Consider the following 23,841-nt stretch of genomic DNA (forward strand, 5'->3'; position numbering starts at 1 on the left):
ATGCTGGTGGCTGGAAGGCTGGAGGCAGATGTCACAAGGGTTCCCATTAAAGAAGTCTTGTTAGAAGCTCTCTCTCTAAAAGCGGCAAGTCACACGATGCATGGAACCTTCCGAAGCGTTATCTGACCCCTTTATCTGTCCGTCGAAGTCCTTCTGATCTTCTAAATAAATAGGTGTCAACGGCGTGGCCAAAAGAAGCTCTCCCTGGATTAGGTGCCGTGCAGAGGGTGCAAGTATCTCCCAACGTGCAAAGGAAGAGGTCCCTTCTGAATTTTATGAGTTTACAAGAAATAGTGGTGCTCAAACAGCACTGAGATAAAAAGAGCCCCCCCTCCCCTCGCAACAATAGAGAGATCCCGACCAATTGATACAAAGGAGGCAGGCAAGGTATCAGGCTTGTGTGAACTAAAAATGCAGGCTGGATAAAATTACACAGCACTGCTTACAGTGGCTCAGTGCAAAGGGAAAACAGAGAGAGAGAGAGAGAGAGAGAAACCACATCACAAAGAGAACCAGCAGCCCATCAGAGAGGACAGGGTCTGTGCCCAGCGCTGCCTTTACAATGATTCAAAAAAAAGGAACAATTATGCATATGAAAATTATACATTGGGGAATTTTTTCTTTTTTTTTTTTTTTTCAAGAGAATGGTCCCCAGGGTCTGTCCCTTCTCCTATCAATCCCCAGATCACAATGCTTGACAAGTAAAGGATGACGGATGTTGGAAAGAAACTACTAGGGGAAGTCCGCTTTTAAAAATGCACATTTGAAAGGGCGCATATAAAAAGCCAGGCAGCCGATGGGCTGACAGAGGAGCTGTCGTTCCTTTAACACACTCTAAAAAGGGGCAATTTATTTCCAATTCTAAAGAAAGTTTTCCTTAAGGTTAATTTGTTAGTATCAGGGAGATCTAATGAGCTTTCACTGGACAGGGACAGGCTGAGGGCTGGTGCGTACCTAGAGCACTTCTCTGCGCTTTCAAAAAAAAATCCAAAAGCGCTCGGTTAATGTTTTAAAATGAGATTGATCACACCAGAGCGATGTGATTTTTTTTCCCCCAAACGCAAACACGGGTCCTGCAGCATTTTGGAGGCGATTAAGCCTCGATGTTGTAGGAAAAGTGGAAAATCCCTCTTAAAGGTGCTGAACAGAGCAGTTTCCCTAGCGTTTATTTGCAAAAGGTGTTCACTTCTGGGTCAAAGTGTAGAAAAAGTATAAAATCGCTAAAGCAAAACTCTCCAAAAATCATAAGGCATAAATAAAAAATCACTAGGCACATACCTGGAATCGCTTGTAAAAATCACTTAAAAAAACGCTAAGCGATTGCGATTAAGCTTGCAGTTTTTGGTGTGCACCAGCCCTCACTCGTAGATTCATTCATGTTCTGTGATCTGTGCCTAATAATAGCAGAATTAGAGATTTGACGATTAGGCACATGTTTAGTTTGTAGTATTGCTCTCTAATTTATCCAATTCGTTTATGAAAGTAGGATTTTGTTTCCTTGTATGTGAAGCGGTGAGGTGTACAGTAAATATAAAGCAGCACGTGGACTGTCAGCTCTTGAGGGTGATTTGTAGGAAGCAGGAAAGATGGGCGAGGATAAGTATCTGAGCAACTTTTACAAGGGCTAAATAGCGATGGCCGGACAGCTGAGAGGGAGCATCACTGAGCTGGCAGCTCTGCTGGGGTGTTCGGGATATGCTAGTGGGTAGTACTTACCAAAATTAGTCCAAGGAAGGACAACTGGAGATAGGTCATGCGCACACAAAGCGTACTGATGTACATGGGGACTGAAGGCTAGCTTGCCTGGTCCAATCCCACAGAAGGGTTACTACAGTACAAATAGCTGAAAAACGGAAGGCTGGCCATTATTATTATTATTTATATATTACTGACATCTTCTGCATCACATTGCAGAGTACATAGTCATGTCACTGACTGTCCTCAGAGGAGCTCACACTCTAATCCTACCATAGTCATAGTGTAATGTCCTACCATATTATTATTATGTATTTATATAGCACTGGCATCTCCTGCAGCACATTACAGAGTACACAGTCATGTCACTGACTGTCCTCAGAGGAGCTCACACTCTAATCCCACCATAGTCATAGTACAATGTCCTACCATATTATTATGTATTTATATAGCACTGGCATCTTCTGCAGCACTGTACAGAGTACATAGTCATGTCACTGACTGTCCTCAGAGGAGCTCACACTCTAATCCTACCATAGTCATAGTCTAATGTCCTACCATATTATTATTATGTATTTATATAGCACTGACATCTCCTGCAGCACATTACAGAGTACACAGTCATGTCACTGACTGTCCTCAGAGGAGCTCACACTCTAATCCCACCATAGTCATAGTACAATGTCCTACCATATTATTATGTATTTATATAGCACTGGCATCTTCTGCAGCACTGTACAGAGTACATAGTCATGTCACTGACTGTCCTCAGAGGAGCTCACACTCTAATCCTACCATAGTTATAGTCTAATGTCCTACTATATTATTATTATGTATTTATATAGCACTGACATCTCCTGCAGCACATTACAGAGTACATAGTCATGTCACTGACTGTCCTCAGATGAGCTCACACTCTAATCACTACCATAGTCATAGTCTGATCCTACCATATTATTATGTATTTATATAGCACTGACATCTTCTGCAGCACTGTACAGGGTACATAGTCATGTCACTAACTGTCCTCAGAGGAGCTCACAATCTAATCCTACCATAGTCATAGTCTAATGTCCTACCATATTATTATGTATTTATATAGCACTGACATCTTCTGCAGCACTTTACAGAGTACATAGTCATGTCACTGACTGTCCTCAGAGGAGCTCACAGTCTAATCCCTACCATGGTCATAGTATAATGTCCTACCATATTATTATTATTATTATGTATTCATATAGCACTGACATCTTCTGCAGCACTTTACAGAGTACATACTCATGTCACTGACTGTCCTCAGAGGAGCTCACACTCTAATCCTACCATAGTCATAGTCGAATGTCCTACCATATTATTATTATGTATTCATATAGCACTGACATCTTCTGCAGCACTTTACAGAGTACATACTCATGTCACTGACTGTCCTCAGAGGAGCTCACAATCTAATCCTACCATAGTCATAGTCTAATGTCCTACCATATTATTATTATGTATTTATATAGTACTGACATCTGCAGCACATTACAGAGTACATAGTCATGTCACTGACTGTCCTCAGAGGAGCTTACAATCTATTCCCTGCCATTATTATAGTCTTAGAGTGAGGTGCTAGCAGTCAGGTTAGAATGAGGTACCAGGAGAGAGGTTAGTGTTAGGTACAGGAGGGAGGTTACAGTTAGGTACCAGGAGAGAGGTTAGTGTTAGGTACAGGAGGGAGGTTACAGTTAGGTACCAGGAGAGAGGTCAGTGTTAGGTACAGGAGAGAGGTTAGCGTTAGGTACTAGGAGAGAGGTTAGTGTTAGGTACAGGAGGGAGGTTACAGTTGGGTACCAGGAGAGAGGTTAGTGTTAGGTACATTAGGGAGGTTACAGTTAGGTTCCCTGGAGAGAGGTTAGTGTTAGGTACAGGAGGGAGGTTACAGTCAGGTACCAGGAGAGAGGTTAGTGTTAGGTACAGGAGGGAGGTTATTATTATGTATTTATATAGTACTGACATCTGCAGCACATTACATAGTACATAGTCATGTCACTGACTGTCCTCAGAGGAGCTTACAATCTATTCCCTGCCATTATTATAGTCTTAGAGTGAGGTGCTAGCAGTCAGGTTAGAATGAGGTACCAGGAGAGAGGTTAGTGTTAGGTACAGGAGGGAGGTTACAGTTAGGTACCAGGAGAGAGGTTAGTGTTAGGTACAGGAGGGAGGTTACAGTTAGGTACCAGGAGAGAGGTCAGTGTTAGGTACAGGAGAGAGGTTAGCTTTAGGTACTAGGAGAGAGGTTAGTGTTAGGTACAGGAGGGAGGTTACAGTTGGGTACCAGGAGAGAGGTTAGTGTTAGGTACATTAGGGAGGTTACAGTTAGGTTCCCTGGAGAGAGGTTAGTGTTAGGTACAGGAGGGAGGTTACAGTAAGGTACCAGGAGAGAGGTTAGTGTTAGGTACAGGAGGGAGGTTACAGTCAGGTACCAGGAGAGAGGTTAGTGTTAGGTACATTAGGGAGGTTACAGTTAGGTTCCCTGGAGAGAGGTTAGTGTTAGGTACAGGAGGGAGGTTACAGTTGGGTACCAGGAGAGAGGTTAGTGTTAGGTACAGGAGGGAGGTTACAGTTGGGTACCAGGAGAGAGGTTAGTGTTAGGTACAGGAGGGAGGTTACTGTTAGGTACCAGGAGAGAGGTCAGTGTTAGGTACAGGAGAGAGGTTAGCGTTAGGTACTAGGAGAGAGGTTAGTGTTAGGTACAGGAGGGAGGTTACAGTTGGGTACCAGGAGAGAGGTTAGTGTTAGGTACAGGAGGGAGGTTACAGTTGGGTACCAGGAGAGAGGTTAGTGTTAGGTACATTAGGGAGGTTACAGTTAGGTTCCCTGGAGAGAGGTTAGTGTTAGGTACAGGAGGGAGGTTACAGTTAGGTACCAGGAGAGAGGTTAGTGTTAGGTACAGGAGGGAGGTTACAGTTAGGTACCAGGAGAGAGGTCAGTGTTAGGTACAGGAGAGAGGTTAGCGTTAGGTACTAGGAGAGAGGTTAGTGTTAGGTACAGGAGGGAGGTTACAGTTGGGTACCAGGAGAGAGGTTAGTGTTAGGTACATTAGGGAGGTTACAGTTAGGTTCCCTGGAGAGAGGTTAGTGTTAGGTACAGGAGGGAGGTTACAGTCAGGTACCAGGAGAGAGGTTAGTGTTAGGTACAGGAGGGAGGTTACAGTCAGGTACCAGGAGAGAGGTTAGTGTTAGGTACAGGAGGGAGGTTACAGTTAGGTACGAGGAGAGAGGTCAGTGTTAGGTACAGGAGAGAGGTTAGCGTTAGGTACCAGGAGAGAGGTTAGTGTTAGGTACAGGAGGGAGGTTACAGTTAGGTACGAGGAGAGAGGTCAGTGTTAGGTACAGGAGAGAGGTTAGCGTTAGGTACCAGGAGAGAGGTTAGTGTAAGGTACAAGAGGGAGGTTACAGTTAGGTTCCAGGAGAGAGGTTAGTGTTAGGTACAGGAGGGAGGTTACAGTTGGGTACCAGGAGAGAGGTTAGCATTAGGTACAGGAGGGAGGTTACAGTTAGGTTCCCTGGAGAGAGGTTAGTGTTAGGTACAGGAGGGAGGTTACAGTTAGGTACCAGGAGAGAGGTTAGTGTTAGGTACAGGAGGGAGGTTACAGTTAGGTACCAGGAGAGATGTTAGTGTTAGGTACAGGAGGGAGGTTACAGTTAGGTTCCCTGGAGAGAGGTTAGTGTTAGGTACAGGAGGGAGGTTACAGTTAGGTTCCCTGGAGAGAAGTTAGTGTTAGGTACAGGAGGGAGGTTACAGTTGGGTACCAGGAGAGAGGTTAGTGTTAGGTACAGGAGGGAGGTTACAGTTGGGTACCAGGAGAGAGGTTAGCGTTAGGTACAGGAGGGAGGTTACAGTTAGGTACCAGGAGAGAGGTTAGTGTTTGGTACAGGAGGGAGGTTACAGTTGGGTACCAGGAGAGAGGTTAGCGTTAGGTACAGGAGGGAGGTTACAGTTGGGTACCAGGAGAGAGGTTAGTGTTAGGTACAGGAGGGAGGTTACAGTTAGGTACCAGGAGATAGGTTAGTGTTAGGTACAGGAGGAAGGTTACAGTTATGTACCAGGAGAGAGGTTAGTGTTTGGTACAGGAGGGAGGTTACAGTTGGGTACCAGGAGAGAGGTTAGCATTAGGTACAGGAGGGAGGTTACAGTTGGGTACCAGGAGAGAGGTTAGTGTTAGGTACAGGAGGGAGGTTACAGTTGGGTACCAGGAGAGAGGTTAGTGTTAGGTACAGGAGAAAGGTTACAGTTATGTACCAGGAGAGATGTTAGTGTTAGGTACAGGAGGGAGGTCACAGTCAGGTACCAGGAGAGAGGTTAGTGTTAGGTACAGGAGGGAGGTTACAGTTGGGTACCAGGAGAGAGGTTAGTGTTAGGTACAGGAGGGAGGTTACAGTTGGGTACCAGGAGAGAGGTTAGTGTTAGGTACAGGAGAAAGGTTACAGTTATGTACCAGGAGAGAGGTTAGTGTTAGGTACAGGAGGGAGGTCACAGTCAGGTACCAGGAGAGAGGTTAGTGTTGGGTACAGGAGGGAGGTTACAGTTAGGTACCAGGAGAGAGGTTAGCGTTAGGTACAGGAGGGAGGTTACAGTTGGGTACCAGGAGAGAGGTTAGCGTTAGGTACAGGAGGGAGGTTACAGTTAGGTACCAGGAGAGAGGTTAGTGTTAGGTACAGGAGGGAGGTTACAGTTGGGTACCAGGAGGGAGGTTACAGTTAGGTACCAGGAGCGAGGTTAGTGTTAGGTACAGGAGGGAGGTTACAGTTGGGTACTAGGAGAGAGGTTGGCGTTCGGTACAGGAGGTAGGTTACAGTTGCGTACCAGGAGAGAGGTTAGTGTTAGGTACAGGATGGAGGTCACAGTTAGGTACCAGGACAGAGGTTAGCTTTAGGTACAGGAGGGAGGTTACAGTTGGGTACCAGGAGAGAGGTTAGTGTTATTTACAGGAGGGAGGTTACAGTCAGGTACCAGGAGAGAGGTTAGTGTTAGGTACAAGAGAGAGGTTACAGTTGGGTACTAGGAGAGAGGTTAGAGTTAAGGTGGTATACTTTAAGATTACGATTGTCTACACATGTTTTATGACCCTTGTAAGATGGACCCTCAGGCTGTGAGGGCCACCAGGGATTGGCAAGGGGAGGGGTGTAAACGTTAAGGGGACCCGTCACAGTTTTGCTGGGGGCCCCCAGTATTTGTACTTACGCCCGTGATCACCACCTGAGTTTAACAAAGCAAATGAGGTAAGAGACTCCCATTGGATCATTTCTGTGTGGATGACTATTGTCGCTCAAAGAATGAGGTCAACTGATTGCCCAAATATAACGCATCTTTTGGAGCAAAAATTAGTAATAAGACCCTGTCTTACTTTGGGGGAAAAAAGGTATATATTTACATACATCAAATAATGTGCCTCGCAGCAATATTTTCCTTCATTAACCACTTCCCACAGTTCTTTCTCCTCTTAAAACCCCAGAGCAATTTTCACATCATGTCCCTCCCATTAATTCGCCAATAACTTTATTGTTACTTATCATACCAAAAGGATTGTTTTTTAAAAAAATATTGTGTTTTTTGCCACAAATTAGGCTACATTCACAGTGGGGCGTTGTTGTCCTGCGTTAATAAAGTGTTATAACGCAGATTACTGCACTACAGTGTTAACCCTATGCAACGTTCACAGTATAATGTTAATGTTGCGTTGTTGCATTATGGTAACGCATTGCTTGCAGTGCGTTACCTCTAAACTCAGACATTAGCAGATACAGGAAGCATACTTTTCATTGCCTGTATGCTTCACTGTATCTACTGTATGCGAGAGTAACGCAGCATTAAGGTGCGTTGTGATTTTTTTTTTTGTTGTGTTGCGTTGTAATTTTGCATTTCGACTTTAATGCCGCATTGCAGCGCAACGTCCCACTGAACCTAGCCTCAGGCTTTCTTTGGGTGGTACTTTTTTTTTTTCTAAGAATTATTTTATCTTGTATGCATTTTTAAAAAGAATGAGAAGAAAACAAATGTTTTTATAAATAAATATTTCGTAGTTTTCAGCCATTATAGTTTTAAAATAAACTGTAGATAAAATGCACACATTTTATTTGCCCATGTGTCGTTATCACAACATTTAATTGATGTCTCTAGTACAATGTATGGCGATAATATTTTATTTGGAAATAAAAGTGTATTTTTTCAGTTTAGCGTTGTTTTTTTATACTACCGTATATCAATAATTACAAGTCTTTATTTGCAAAAACTACAGTAATATACCCTCATGACATACATATTAAAGAGTCCCTAAGGTAACTATGTATGTATTTTTTTAAATGGTGTTCTTTTTTTTTCTATGGTAACTATGGGGTAGGGGTAAAAGGGGTTAAACCTGTGTCAACATCTCTTTAGGGTATTGTGGCTTTCTTAAAGTGATTTTAATGAACCGTGCCCCTAATCAGGTCATTGACGTTGGACATCTCGGGCATTTTCAGCTTGTCATTATGTGAAAGGCTGTTGCCATAAAGTAATACTTGCCAACACGATCTCCACACACTTTACAAGGATGGGAAGTAATGGAAAGCACCAGTCATGTAATAGAAGGTATATACGGCATAGCATGAATCGGTAACAAACAAGAAATGTGTTTTACAACCAACACTAGACAGTGCAAAATGGTATCAGAAATAGCAAGAGCTGAAACCGACTACACAATCTCTCCATCCTACAAAGACACATCCATTCCACATAAGAATACAAATATGTGTTGGCACGAGTCCTCATCTCTCTCGAGCGTCACCCAAACTTTAGGAACCTGTTGGCTACGGGACTTACGGGGAGGGCACCCTAGACCTTGGAAGGGAGCGCAGTGCAGGCAGTGCCCCGAATGCTCTCACTGCTTAAGAACACCACCTGCAACTACTCCGCAAAGGAACAGGAAGTTTTAATCTATCACAGGAGAGTTGTACATCACCTGATCATTGCTTGGAAACTCTGCATGATTCATTAAGGCCATCGGGGAGTTTAGCAGCAGCAGGAAGAGGCTCCCAGCTCACTGGGGGCAGAGGCACACATATGTCAGTATGGCTCTCTGCTGTTACTGTGGTCATGCAGAGCCAGCATCCCTACCCAGATTTCATTGCAGTGAACCTGGCAAACTGCAGAGGTGACAAAGGATGCATTCAGTTTTTCATGTTTTTTTTTTTTTTTTTTTGTGGATTTATGGACAAATAAACAGGTTACAGATCCTGGACATCTGGTTTTATCAAGCTATATATTTTCTCATGATTTCCAGCAATTTTCCTAAAAGAAAAAGTTAAAGCAGCAGCAGCAGACTAAATTGGGAAGCTATAATGGCATTACCACAATACAATTGCCTCCAATAGGAGCGCCTTATAAGTAAAATGTTATATAAGTATTTATATAAATACATAAACCCTTATCCCACAAAGATACAACTATTTGATTAACTACTTAAGGACCGAGCAAATTGAAATCTACGCCCTGTTTTGGTGGTCACCTGGCTGGCAGGGCGTAGATTTCAATTAGCCGCCGCTGCGTGCATCCGCTGTTTCCGTCGCTCCCGCCGATCTCGCCGCTTCATCCCAACCGTCTGTCGCCGCAGCTCACTGGCTCTGCCTGTCTCTATGACGGCCGGTATGTGCGGCGATTCGTTGGTATTCCATCGGGACTCCACCATTTCTGTACCAGCAGTCTCTGGTCCTTAAGGGAGCAGAGACCGCTGGTACTTAAAGAAAATTTGTAATGAAAAAACCTCCCCTGGGGGGCACTCACCTCGGGTGGGGGAAGCCTCCAGAATCCTATTGAGGCTTCCCCCGTCCTCCTCGGTCCCACGGCGGCAGCGAAAATCCTCCCGGACGGCGGGGATGTAAATATTTACCTCTCCGGTTCCAGCGCAGGCGCAGTATTCGCTCCTTCCCACGGAGATAGGCGGAAATAGCCGATCTCCGTCGGGCCCCTCTACTGCGCAGGCGCAAGTCTCCTACTCCTGCGCTGTAGAGCGGACCCGACGGAGATCGGCTATTTCCTCTCATCTCTGTCAGAAGAGCCGCAACAGCGCCCCTGCTGGAGCCACAAAAGGTAAATATTGCACATGCTGTCGGATTTGTCGCCTGTGCGTTCCGTGGGCTGCAGCGAGACCGCCGTGGGACACAGGAGGACGGGGGAAGCCTCGATAGTGTCCAGAGGCTTCTCCCTACTGAGGTGAGTACTCCCCAGGGGAACTTTTTTCAGTACAGGTTTTCTTTAAGTGGTTAAGCGAAGAGTAGGGATGCTCGTATGGATTAAATTTCAGGATTTCCAATCGGAAATCGGATTCCTGCGATAATACCGCATTACCGCAACTCGGTAACTTTATTCTGATCACAGAACTGGGAAGCAATGGAGCAATCAGAGAATGCAAACTAATGACCGAAAGAAAAGACTGCTTTTCGCCATCTCACCATTGGCAGAAATGGGAAATCTGCATTTCCGCCCATCCCTAGCGAGGAGGGTTTATAATACGGGACTTTATGAAGAACAAGAACTGCAACTATATTTAACTCTCAACAACCTTCAAGTATTTTTACAACTTAAAGAGTACCTGTAGGTAAAAAAAATTCCCCAAATGGTTACCTGAATAGAGGGATAATCCAGAGACTCCCACCGTCCTCCACCACTGGGCTGTTCCGGGGGTGTGTCTACCGAAGATCATTGTCAAGCCTTTGTCAGCGGCTCACGCTCCAGTCCACATGGCAGTGATTGACAGCGCCGCTCGCGCAGGCGCAGTACAGGTCGGAGGTCGGCCTGACGTCATTGCCGGGGACCGGGAGGGAGCTGCGGTGAACAGCTGCGGGGAGAGCTGCGGCAAGGGACATGCTGGGAGCTTGGGGCTGGAGGTAGCCCCAGGTAAGTAGCACTTATTTTGTTCATATTGCCTGATAACTCCTTTAACCATTACACCATTCAGCCACTACTTACACTATATAGCCACTACACTAAGGCCAAGCAGGTCTGTGCATCTGCGCAGGCTCAGTACAGGCACTGGAACGGCCTGGCAGAGAAGCTCGAGGGAAGTCTCTCAAGGATCTCCAGAGGAAGGTATTGAAAATGGTTGTTTGCAAACAATCACAGATTAAGAGCATAACACATTGGTGTGCATAGGACAATACAATCCTATGACAACAATTATTACAATATGCAACACACCATGTCAAAGGCATAGAAATACCTCTGTGCTCCCTCTGGGTTGTATCATATAGTGGTATTTAGATACAAATACATTTACAGGGTTAACTAAATGCCAGCGTCAGAGCAACTGCCATTCGCTAAGTGCTTTTGAAAATAAATAAATCCCTGATAATCCCCCCATGAAGAGATGGACTAGTCCAAAACCTGTCAGTTCTGTCAGATTCCTACTACCTACTGTAAGTGACAGCAACATAGGAGAAAAGTCATTTATGGCTCATTTTACTCTGGAAAAAATGTACTACTTATTTGTATATGTTTGCACATATTTTACATTTTACATTTTTTTGCCATAGTGCCCTTTTAAAGAAGCCCTGTAGTGACATACAGTATAGCAGAGTGTAGTAAATTATTCAGGATACCCAGTCTTATGTAGCCCCGGTCTCCCAGCCTAGGTAGATATACCTCCTCCCAGAGCATTCTGGGAGAACAGGTATTATTTTCCATGGCTTTGTAACTCTCAGTAAAGAAAACATTCCACAGAGATGCATCTGACAGATGCTGTGATTGGCTGTGGCGCTGATAGGATGGCACACATGTATGTAGGAGGGATGGCTCACCTAGCCAGCTAGATTGTAAAAGATCTCCTTCGTATTCTGTTTACATTTCAGTATTTACCAACATCATAATAATAGAGCACTTAAAGAGGACCTGTAGTGAAAATAATGGAATTAATAAAATGGCTTGTATTGTTTAACAATATTCATTTACAAATTTTTGAGTTAGTGTTTTCCCATTGTAAAATCTTTCCTCTCCCGGATTTACATTCTGAAATTGATCACAGGTGACAGCTGGGAGGAGAATTTCGTATAGGTTAATAGCCTAGGCTGTGACATCACTGGGAGGGCAGAGCTACATACTAGTATGCAGCAATTACAGGAAATCACAATACCATAGAGATCATTGCAGCACATTACAGACAGTGACTTCTTGTGGTTGCTTTACGATACTGCAGTTTGAATATTAATGTTGCTAAACCTCTAACAGTCACTACAGGACCTCTTTTAAGTCTGTAAAGGTAGCCATACATTGGTTGATTTGCCATCAGATTCGACCAACAGATAGATCCCTCTGTGATCGAATCTGATCAGAGATGGATCGTATGGCCACCTTACTGCAAACAGATTGTGAATCGATTTCAGCATGAAACCGATCACAATCTGTGATGGTGCTGCCGCTGACCCCCTCCCCCCCCCCCCCCTACCCGCATACATTACCTGCTCCGCCAGCGCGTGTCGCCGCTGTCACCGCTGTCTTCTTCTCCTGCTGGGCTCCGGGTTCCGGCTGGCTTCACTTCTTTCTGTCCGGGGAATTCTAAACAGTAGAGGGCGCTCTACTGTTTAAACTTCCTGCCGGGACAGGAAGAAGTGAAGCCTGCTGGAGCCCAGCGCGGAGACGGAGCAGCGGTGACGGTGGGGATACGCGCCGGCCGGAACAGGTAATGTAGACCCGCTGTATTGCGTCGGTCGTCGGGCATTCGAACGCCGCTATCGACGCACTTTCGACCCGCCGCCGATCGAGAAAAATCTGCCGCACGGACGGCTCTACGGGAATCGACGGGAACAATTGATTTTGGATGGAAATCAATCGTTTGCGCAATGATTTCACAGCAGATTCTATCACAGTGATCAAATCTGCTGTATATCGGTGGGAAAATTGTTAGGTGTATGGGCCCCTTAATAGAACAACTCATTTGTTAACTCCAACATACTTTACAAATGATCTTGTTAAACAACTGCAGCTGAGATTTATATTAAATGCATTCCTTAGGCTGGGAACACACATAGCAGAAACGCTAGCGTTTCGAAAAACACAGCGTTTTTGCCTGCAGTGGAAGTCAATGGGGCGCATAAAAAAACGCATTTGCCTTTTGGATGTGTTTTATAATATGCGTTTTTAAAACCGCTGGTTTTGTTGCATATTTTTTAAAAACGCATCAAAAACGCACATAATGAAAGTCAATGGGGATTCAATGTAACGCGTTTTGTATGCGTTTCTATATGCTTTTTTTTATGTTTTCTGATGTATTTCCACTTCCTGTTGTCTTCCTAGTGATTTGCATAAAACGCAATTAAAAAAAACGCATTGGAAAATGCACACAGAATGCATATGCATTTGTATATGCGAACCGCAAACACATTAAAACGCGCGCAAACTGCACGCAAACTGCATGTGTGGGATTTTCCGATAATCCTGGGCTGTGACTGTGTAGAAGTGGAGATATAAGGCTTTATTCACAAAGCCGTGATAACTTTTATCACAGTCGCACTAGCGTTATAGCGTGCGTAACGTTTTTATATCGCGTAACATTTTTAAATCGCACGCAGGACGTCTGTAGTCTGTAGTAAGATGGGCTATTAGTCTGGACTATCCCAGGGGTAGTAAATCGCACGCAGGATGTTTGTAGTCTGTAGTAAGATGGGCTATTAGTCTGGACTATCCCAGGGGCAGTAAATCGCACGCAGGACGTTTGTAGTCTGTAGTAAGCCGGGCTATTAGTCTGGACTATCCTAGGGGTAGTAAATCACACGCAGGATGTTTGTAGTCTCTAGTAAGCCGGGCTATTAGTCTGGACTATCCCAGGGGCAGTAAATCGCACGCAGGATGTTTGTAGTCTGTAGTAAGCCGGGCTATTAGTCTGGACTATCCCAGGGGCAGTAAATCGCACGCAGGATGTTTGTAGTCTGTAGTAAGCCGGGCTATTAGTCTGGACTATCCCAGGGGCAGTAAATCGCACGCATGATGTTTGTAGTCTGTAGTAAGCTGGGCTATTAGTCTGGACTATCCCAGGGGCAGTAAATCGCACGCAGGATGTTTGTAGTCTGTAGTAAGCCGGGCTATTAGTCTGGACTATCCCAGGGGCAGTAAATCGCACGCAGGATGTTTGTAGTCTGTAGTAAGCCGGGCTATTAGTCTGGACTATCCCAGGGGCAGTAACTCGCACGCAGGATGTTTGTAGTCTGTAGTAAGCCGGGCTATTAGTCTGGACTATCCCAGGGGCAGTAAATCGCACGCAGGATGTTTGAAGTCTGTAGTAAGCCGGGCTATTAGTCTGGACTATCCCAGGGGCAGTAATCACACGCAGGACGTTTGTAGTCTGTGGTAAGCCGGGCTATTAGTCTGGACTATCCCAGGGGTAGTAAATCGCACGCAGGACGTCTGTAGTCTGTAGTAAGCCGGGCTATTAGTCTGGACTATCCCAGGGGCAGTAACTCGCACGCAGGATGTTTGTAGTCTGTGGTAAGCCGGGCTATTAGTCTGGACTATCCCAGGGGTAGTAAATCGCACGCAGGACGTCTGTAGTCTGTAGTAAGCTGGGCTATTAGTCTGGACTATCCCAGGGGTAGTAATCGCACGCAGGACGTTTGTAGTCTGTAGTAAGCCGGGCTATTAGTCGGTACTATCCCAGGGGTAGTAATCACACGCAGGATGTTTGTAGTCTGTAGTAAGCCGGGCTATTAGTCTGGACTATCCCAGGGGCAGTAAATCGCACGCAGGACGTTTGTAGTCTGTAGTAAGCCGGGCTATTAGTCTGGACTATCTCAGAAGTAGTAAATCGCACGCAGGACGTTTGTAGTCTGTGGTAAGCCGGGCTATTAGTCTGGACTATCCCAGGGGCAGTAAATCGCACGCAGGACGTTTGTAGTCTGTAGTAAGCCGGGCTATTAGTCTGGACTATCCCAGGGGCAGTAAATTGCACGCAGGACGTTTGTAGTCTGTAGTAAGCCGGGCTATTAGTCTGGACTATCCCAGGGGTAGTAAATCGCACGCAGGACGTTTGTAGTCTGTAGTAAGCTGAGCTATTAGTCACGACTATCCCAGGGGCAGTAAATTGCACGCAGGACGTTTGTAGTCTGTAGTAAGCTGGGCTATTAGTCTGTACTATCCCAGGAGTAGTAAATCGCACGCGGGACGTTTGTAGTCTGTAGTAAGCCGGGCTATTAGACTGGACTATCCCAGGGGTAGTAAATCGCACGCAGGACGTTTGTAGTCTGTAGTAAGCCGAGCTATTAGTCTGGACTATCCTAGGGGTAGTAAATCGCACGCAGGAAGTTTGTAGTCTGTAGTAAGGAGGGGTAATAGTCTGGACTATCCCAGGGGTAGTAAATCGCAGGCAGGAAGTTTGTAGTCTGTAGTAAGCCGGGCTATTAGTCTGGACTATCCTAGGGGTAGTAAATCGCACACAGGAAGTTTGTAGTCTGTACTAAGCCGGGCTATTAGTCTGGACTATCTCAGACGTAGTAAATCGCACGCAGGATGTTTGTAGTCTGTAGTAAACCGGGCTATTAGTCTAGACGATCCCAGGGGCAGTAATCACACGCAGGACGTTTGTAGTCTGTAGTAAGCTGGGCTATTAGTCTGGACTATCCCAGGGGCAGTAAATCGCAGGCAGGACGTTTGTAGTCTGTTGTAAGCCGGGCTATTAGTCTGGACTATCCCAGGGGCAGTAATCACACGCAGGACGTTTGTAGTCTGTAGTAAGCCGGGCTATTAGTCTGGACTATCCCAGGGGTAGTAAATCGCACGCAGGACGTTTGTAGTCTGTAGTAAGCCGGGCTATTAGTCTGGACTATCCCAGGGGTAGTAAATCGCACGCAGGATGTTTGTAGTCTGTAGTAAGCTGGGCTATTAGTCTGGACAATCCCAGGGGCAGTAAATCGCACGCAGGACGTTTGTAGTCTGTAGTAAGCCGGGCTATTAGTCTGGACAATCCCAGGGGTAGTAAATCGCACGCATGACGTTTGTAGTCTGTATTAAGCTGGGCTATTAGTCTGGACTATCCCAGGGGTAGTAAATCGCAGGCAGGAAGTTTGTAGTCTGTAGTAAGGAGGGGTAATAGTCTGGACTATCCCGGGGGCAGTAAATCGCACGCAGGACGTTTGTAGTCTGTAGTAAGCCGGGCTATTAGTCTGGACTATCCCAGGGGTAGTAAATCGCACGCAGGACGTTTGTAGTGTGTAGTAAGCCGAGCTATTAGTCTGGACTATCCCAGGGGCAGTAAATCGCACGCAGGACGTTTGTGGTCTGTAGTAAGCCGGGCTATTAGTCTGGACTATCCCAGGGGTAGGAATCGCACGCAGGATGTTTGTAGTCTGTAGTAAGCCGGGCTATTAGTCTGGACTATCCCAGGGGTAGTAAATCGCACGCAGGACGTTTGTAGTGTGTAGTAAGCCGAGCTATTAGTCTGGACTATCCCAGGGGTAGTAAATCGCACGCAGGACGTTTGTAGTGTGTAGTAAGCCGAGCTATTAGTCTGGACTATCCCAGGGGCAGTAAATCGCACGCAGGACGTTTGTAGTGTGCAGTAAGCCGAGCTATTAGTCTGGACTATCCCAGGGGTAGTAGATCGCACACAGGACGTTTGTAGTGTGTGGTAAGCCGGGCTATTAGTCTGGACTATCCTAGGGGTAGTAGATCGCACGCAGGACATTTGTAGTCTGTAGTAAGCCGGGCTATTAGTCTGTACTATCCCAGGAGTAGTAATCACACGCAGGATGTTTGTAGTCTGTAGTAAGCCGGGCTATTAGTCTGGACTATCCCAGGGGCAGTAAATCACACGCAGGATGTTTGTAGTCTGTAGTAAGCCGGGCTATTAGTCTGGACTATCCCAGGGGCAGTAAATTGCACGCAGGACGTTTGTAGTGTGTAGTAAGCCGAGCTATTAGTCTGGACTATCCCAGGGGTAGTAGATCGCACACAGGACGTTTTGTAGTGTGTGGTAAGCCGGGCTATTAGTCTGGACTATCCTAGGGGTAGTAGATCGCACGCAGGACGTTTGTAGTCTGTAGTAAGCCGGGCTATTAGTCTGTACTATCCCAGGAGTAGTAATCACACGCAGGATGTTTGTAGTCTGTAGTAAGCCGGGCTATTAGTCTGGACTATCCCAGGGGCAGTAAATCACACGCAGGACGTTTGTAGTCTGTAGTAAGCCGGGCTATTAGTCTGTACTATCCCAGGAGTAGTAATCACACGCAGGACATTTGTAGTCTGTGGTAAGCTGGGCTATTAGTCTGGACTATCCCAGGGGTAGTAAATCGCACGCAGGACGTTTGTAGTCTGTAGTAAGCCGGGCTATTAGTCTGAACTATCCCAGGGGTAGTAAATCGCACGCAGGACGTTTGTAGTCTGTAGTAAGCCGGGCTATTAGTCTGGACAATCCCAGGGGCAGTAAATCGCACGCAGGACGTTTGTAGTCTGTAGTAAGCCGGGCTATTAGTCTGGACAATCCCAGGGGTAGTAAATCACACGCATGACGTTTGTAGTCTGTATTAAGCCGGGCTATTAGTCTGGACTATCCCAGGGGCAGTAAATCGCACGCAGGACGTTTGTAGTCTGTAGTAAGCCGGGCTATTAGTCTGGACTATCCCAGGGGTAGTAATCACACGCAGGATGTTTGTAGTCTGTAGTAAGCCGGGCTATTAGTCTGGACTATCCCAGGGGTAGTAAATCGCACGCAGGACGTTTGTAGTCTGTAGTAAGCCGGGCTATTAGTCTGGACAATCCCAGGGGTAGTAAATCGCACGCAGGACGTTTGTAGTCTGTAGTAAGCCGGGCTATTAGTCTGGACAATCCCAGGGGTAGTAAATCGCACGCAGGACGTTTGTAGTCTGTGGTAAGCCGGGCTATTAGTCTGGACTATCCCAGGGGTAGTAAATCGCAGGCAGGACGTTTGTAGTCTGTGGTAAGCCGGGCTATTAGTCTGGACTATCCCAGGGGTAGTAAATCGCAGGCAGGACGTTTGTAGTCTGTGGTAAGCCGGGCTATTAGTCTGGACTATCCCAGGGGTAGGAATCACACGCAGGATGTTTGTAGTCTGTATTAAGCCGGGCTATTAGTCTGGACTATCCCAGGGGCAGTAAATCGCACGCAGGACGTTTGTAGTCTGTAGTAAGCCGGGCTATTAGTCTGGACTATCCCAGGGGCAGTAAATCGCACGCAGGACGTCTGTAGTCTGTAGTAAGCTGGGCTATTAGTCTGGACTATCCCAGGAGTAGTAATCACACGCAGGACCTTTGCCAAAATTGCTTCCATCTTGGCCACATTAGGGTTTGCCGTTTCCATAATTAGTGGCATCTTCTTGAAGTTTTTCCGCCTTTGGTTTGAAGCTTCAAAGCTGCGTGTTTTCAGCCCAGAGACCCCAGCCCGGCCATTTACTCACAGCATTAATTGTTTCTTTCTAAATAAAGGACATGTGACCTCCTCCAAAATATCAAAGGACCCCCCAGCCTTCAGCTCACTTTGAGAAACCTTCAATGGGAACCTCCAGTCATTTTCTGAGCCAGACATCTTCACAATAGGCTGCAAGTCCGCTCTCCTGAATTCTATACTGTCTGGTGACCATTTTTTTAAGAAAAAAAAGTTTAAAAAAAAAAAAAAGAAAACCCCAAAGTTTCTTTGATGTGGTCTAATAGTGAGCAATGGGCCTGCTTGTATTTTAATTACACCCTTTGCCATCTCGGCAGCGGCACCCAGTGTGTTCTCACAGATACAAAAATCAATTACCGCCTAAAACAACACAAACGTCTTTTAAAACAAACTGCGCTGAGAGGCTGCGGCTTTACTGACGGGTTCTATAGTCACACCACTTGACAGGTGAACTCGCTGGCAATCCGCCACCCTACAGCGCTCTTTTCATCCGGCAGCGAGAATCCGGGGGCAACGCAGCGCTGGTCGCGGCTCGTAATCACTGATAGAATACCTCTGTATGTAATTACAATATGAATATAGGCATATGAGGAAAACATTTCTTTAGTTTATATAGTAAATATATTTTTCAGCGTAATTCCACCTTTGTCAAATAAATTATACTATATGAATGTCGTCTGTAGGAACCTTTTTGTAATGTCATTTATTTCTTATAACAGTCTTAATTATTTTCAATTATAAAATGTATCATACAAAGGTTATAATCACAATTGGTGAGCCAACTATTAGAATCTTCAACACATTATTTATGTACGGCTGTGTCTAGGAGCAGTCATGGAGAAGCATGTGGTTTGTTTAATCAGCTGATAGATTTGCAAAGCTCTGATTTGCTGTGATCACATCCCGCTTTAGCTCATGATCATGACAAGCAAATTAGAGACTTACATATCTATCACCTGACCAAACTGATCACATGCTTCTCCATGACTTCTCCTAGACATGACCATCACTAATCAGAGACTTACATATCCATCACCTGACCAAACTGATCACATACTTCTCCATGACTTCTCCTAGACATGACCATCACTAATCAGAGACTTACATATCTATCACCTGGCCACACTGATCACATGCTTCTCCATGACTTCTCCTAGACACGGCCTTCACTAATCAGAGACTTACATATCTATCACCTGACCAGACTGATCACATGCTTCTCCATGACTTCTCCTAGACACGACCATCACTAATCAGAGACTTACATATCTATCACCTGACCACACTGATCACATGCTTCTCCATGACTTCTCCTAGACATGACCATCACTAATCAGAGACTTACATATCTATCACCTGACCAGACTGATCACATGCCTCTCCATGATTTCTCCTAGACATGTCCATCACTAATCAGATACTTACATATCTATCACCTGACCACACTGATCACATGCTTCTCCATGACTTCTCCTAGACATGACCATCACTAATCAGAGACTTACATATCTATCACCTGACCACACTGATCACATGCTTCTCCATGACTTCTCCTAGATACGACCATCACTAATAAGAGACTTACATATCTATCACCTGACCAGACTGATCACATGATTCTCCATGACTTCTCCTAGACATGACCATCACTAATCAGAGACTTACATATCTATCACCTGACCACACTGATCACATGCTTCTCCATGACTTCTCCTAGACACGACCATCACTAATCAGAGACTTACATATCTATCACCTGACCAGACTGATCACATGATTCTCCATGACTTCTCCTAGACACAACCATCACTAATCAGAGACTTGCATATCTATCACCTGACCACACTGATCACATGCTTCTCCATGACTTCTCCTAGACATGACCATCACTAATCAGAGACTTACATATCTATCACCTGACCACACTGATCACATGCTTCTCCATTATTTCTCCTAGACATGACCATCACTAATCAGAGACTTACATATCTATCACCTGACCACACTGATCACATGCTTCTCCATGACTTCTTCTAGACACGCCCATCACTAATCAGAGACTTACATATCTATCACTTGACCACACTGATTACATGCTTTTCCATGACTTCTTCTAGACACGCCCATCACTAATCAGAGACTTACATATCTATCACCTGACCAGACTGATCACATGCTTCTCCATGACTTCTCCTAGACGCGACCATCACTAATCAGAGGCTTGCATATCTATCACCTGACCAGACTGATCACATACTTCTCCATGACTTCTCCTAGACACGACCATCACTAATCAGAGACTTACATATCTATCACCTGACCAGACTGATCACATGCTTCTCCATGACTTCTCCTAGACACGACCATCACTAATCAGAGACTTACATATCTATCACCTGACCAGACTGATCACATGCTTCTCCATGACTTCTCCTAGACACGACCATCACTAATAAGAGACTTACATATCTATCACCTGACCAGACTGATCACATGATTCTCCATGACTTCTCCTAGACATGACCATCACTAATCAGAGACTTACATATCTATCACCTGACCACACTGATCACATGCTTCTCCATGACTTCTCCTAGACACGACCATCACTAATCAGAGACTTACATATCTATCACCTGACCAGACTGATCACATGATTCTCCATGACTTCTCCTAGACACAACCATCACTAATCAGAGACTTGCATATCTATCACCTGACCACACTGATCACATGCTTCTCCATGACTTCTCCTAGACATGACCATCACTAATCAGAGACTTACATATCTATCACCTGACCACACTGATCACATGCTTCTCCATTATTTCTCCTAGACATGACCATCACTAATCAGAGACTTACATATCTATCACCTGACCACACTGATCACATGCTTCTCCATGACTTCTTCTAGACACGCCCATCACTAATCAGAGACTTACATATCTATCACTTGACCACACTGATTACATGCTTCTCCATGACTTCTTCTAGACACGCCCATCACTAATCAGAGACTTACATATCTATCACCTGACCAGACTGATCACATGCTTCTCCATGACTTCTCCTAGACGCGACCATCACTAATCAGAGGCTTGCATATCTATCACCTGACCAGACTGATCACATACTTCTCCATGACTTCTCCTAGACACGACCATCACTAATCAGAGACTTACATATCTATCACCTGACCAGACTGATCACATGCTTCTCCATGACTTCTCCTAGACACGACCATCACTAATCAGAGACTTACATATCTATCACCTGACCAGACTGATCACATGCTTCTCCATGACTTCTCCTAGACACGACCATCACTAATCAGAGACTTGCCTATCTATCACCTGACCAGACTGATCACATGCTTCTCCATGACTTTTCCTAGACACACCATCACTAATCAGAAACTTACATATCTGTCACCTGACCACACTGATCACGTGCTTCGCCATGACTTCTCCTAGACACGACCATCACTAATCAGAGACTTACATATTTATCACCTGACCACACTGATCACATGCTTCTCCATGACTTCTCCTAGACACGACCACCACTACCTAGGGAGATACATCTTCAACTTTAGTTTAAAATGACTTTTCAGCATGAAAATTAATAGTAATTAAAGAAATGTATTGCTTACCGGTGGCTTAAAAAGCATTTCACCGATAGTAAACATCTTACCTAGGAGAAAACTTAAAGTAAAATTGAAGCAATAAAAAAAAAGTCAGATGATTTTCAGTGTATTTTATAAAACACCGGAAACCGCCAGCCTTACATACACAAATTTCACAGCTTATCTCCCAGCTTTTAGAGATAAGTAAGAGGGACACTTAAGCCACACCCCTGATCACGCCCCCATCACACCCCCTTGTCATGCATGCCATAAAGATTTCATAAGAAAAATGTTTTTTTTAATAAATCAAACCACACTGGTCCTTTCTATCCTGGTTCATTTTCCTTCATATAAACATTTGAAAATAAGAAATATATAAATTTAAAGGATGGGAATAAAGTTTAGAGTTAGATCATATTCACAGTGCGACGTTGCGATGTAATGCGATGTTAAAGTCGCAATGTAGCATTACAACGCATCGCACAGATCTCCTGAAAGAGCGACAGATGAGGAGGAAAGAGACACAGAGGGATAGGATTCCACAAGAGGGACAGTTGGGAGCTATGTTCACAGTCCTACCATTTCCACTTAGTTATTTCCAGTTGTAAGCACACTGACACACTGACCTGCGTGTATTTCCTGTAACTACAGCTTATTTCCAGTTGTACACACTGACACACTGACCTGCGTGTATTTCCTGTAACTACAGCTTATTTCCAGTTGTAAGCACACTGACACACTGACCTGCGTGTATTTCCTGTAACTACAGCTTATTTCCAGTTGTAAGCACACTGACACACTGACCTGTGTGTATTTCCTGTAACTACAGCTTATTTCCAGTTGTAAGCACACTGACACACTGACCTGTGTGTATTTCCTGTAACTACAGCTTATTTCCAGTTGTAAACACACTGACACACTGACCTGTGTATATTTCCTGTAACTGTACAGCTTATTTCCAGTTGTAAACACACTGACACACTGACCTGTGTGTATTTCCTGTAACCGCACAGCTTATTTCCAGTTGAAAGCACACTGACACACTGAACTGCGTGTATTTCCTGTGTCTGTACAGCTTATTTCCAGTTGTAAGCACACTGACACACTGACCTGCGTGTATTTCCTGTAACTGTACAGCTTATTTCCAGTTGTACACACACTGCCACACTGACCTGCGTGTATTTCCTGTAACTGTACAGCTTATTTCCAGGTGTAAACACACTGACACACTGACCTGTGTGTATTTCCTGTAACTGTACAACTTATTTCCAGTTGTAAACACACTGACACGCTGACCTGTGTGTATTTCCTGTAACCGTACAGCTTATTTCCAGTTGTAAGCACACTGACACACTGACCTGTGTGTATTTCCTGTAACTGTAAGGCTTATTTCCAGTTGTAAGCACACTGACACACTGACCTGCGTGTATTTCCTGTAACTGTACAGCTTATTTCCAGTTGTAAGCACACTGACACACTGACCTGTGTGTATTTCCTGTAACTGTACAGCTTATTTCCAGTTGTAAGCACACTGACACACTGACCTGTGTGTATTTCCTGTAACCGCACAGCTTATTTCCAGTTGTAAACACACTGACACACTGACCTGCATGTATTTCCTGGAACTGTACAGCTTATTTCCAGTTGTAAGCACACTGACACACTGACCTTCGTGTATTTCCTGTAACTGTACAGCTTATTTCCAGGTGTAAGCACACTGACACACTGACCTGCGTGTATTTCCTGTATCTGTACAGCTTATTTCCAGTTGTAAGCACACTGACACACTGACCTGCGTGTATTTCCTGTAACTGTACAGCTTATTTCCAGTTGTAAGCACACTGACACACTGACCTGCGTGTATTTCCTGTAACTGTACAGCTTATTTCCAGTTGTAAACACACTGACACACTGACCTGTGTGTATTTCCTGTAACTGTACAGCTTATTTCCAGTTGTAAGCACACTGACACACTGACCTGCGTGTATTTCCTGTATATGTACAGCTTATTTCCAGTTGTAAGCACACTGACACACTGACCTGCGTGTATTTCCTGTAACTGTACAGCTTATTTCCAGTTGTAAACACACTGACACACTGACCTGTGTGTATTTCCT

At 44.9% G+C, this 23,841-nt stretch overlaps 1 protein-coding gene across 9 annotated transcripts in view; it reads left to right on the forward strand.

The window, feature by feature from the left end:
* Positions 1-23,841, forward strand: part of ANO1 (anoctamin 1) — a 1,209,699-nt gene that overhangs the window by 376,519 nt on the left and 809,339 nt on the right. The window lies entirely within an intron of this gene.

The sequence above is a fragment of the Hyperolius riggenbachi genome, chromosome 11, assembly GCF_040937935.1.
Source record: "Hyperolius riggenbachi isolate aHypRig1 chromosome 11, aHypRig1.pri, whole genome shotgun sequence".
NCBI lineage: Eukaryota > Metazoa > Chordata > Amphibia > Anura > Hyperoliidae > Hyperolius > Hyperolius riggenbachi.